The sequence below is a fragment of the Serinus canaria genome, chromosome 25 (assembly GCF_022539315.1).
Source record: "Serinus canaria isolate serCan28SL12 chromosome 25, serCan2020, whole genome shotgun sequence".
In the NCBI taxonomy this organism is placed as follows: domain Eukaryota; kingdom Metazoa; phylum Chordata; class Aves; order Passeriformes; family Fringillidae; genus Serinus; species Serinus canaria.
Window position 1 is genome coordinate 4,302,367 of NC_066338.1, and position 813 is coordinate 4,303,179.

The window sequence follows — 813 nt, forward strand, 5'->3', positions numbered from 1 at the left end:
TCATTTAACCCTGTTTGGCTGTTTTAAAGGGATGAAGAGGAAGCAGAAGAAAATTAAGGTCAGACCAAAAGGAGAAGCAGCCGGGTGTGTTCCCAGCATGGATGACAGGGAATGTGGGTGACCAGGGCTGTGCCCAAAGTGGCTCCTCCAGTGGGGGATGGAGCTGGAGCAGCGCACGAAGCTCTTCCCGCACTCGGGGCACTCCCAGGGCTTCCCTTACCGGTGCCTGCGTTGGTGTTGGGTCAGGTGAGAGCTCCGTGAGAAGCTCTTCCCACACTGGGGACACTCGTAGGGCCTCTCCCCAGTGTGGATGCGCCGGTGGGTGATGAGGGTGGAGTTGTGCTTGAATCCCTTCCTGCAGTCAGGGCATTGGAAGGGCCTCTCTTCTCTGTGAATCTGATAGTGCAGGAGGAGATGGGAGCTGGTCTGAAACCTCTTCCTGCATTTATCACACTGGTAGGGCCTCTCCACAGTGTGGATGCGCCGGTGGCAGGTCAGGGTGGAATGCTGGCTGAAACTCTTCCCACACTCCTGACACTCGTAGGGCCTCTCCCCAGTGTGGGTCCTCTGGTGTTGGATCAGGTTGGAGCTCTGGCTGAAGCTCTTCCCACACTCCCCACACTCGTGGGGCCTCTCCCCAGTGTGGATGCGCCGGTGCCTGACAAGATGGGTATTTCGCCTGAAGCCCTGCCCGCAGTCGGGGCAGCGGAAGGGCCTCTCCTCTGTGTGCGTGCGCTGGTGCTTGAGGAGGTCAGAGCTGGTCAGAAACCTCTTCCTGCACTGATCACACTCGTAGGGCCGTTCCCCTGTGTG

General features: G+C 58.9%; 1 pseudogene; it reads right to left on the reverse strand.

Moving 5' to 3' along the window:
* Positions 1-813, reverse strand: part of LOC127060596 (zinc finger protein 239-like) — a 1,956-nt pseudogene continuing 1,143 nt past the window's right edge.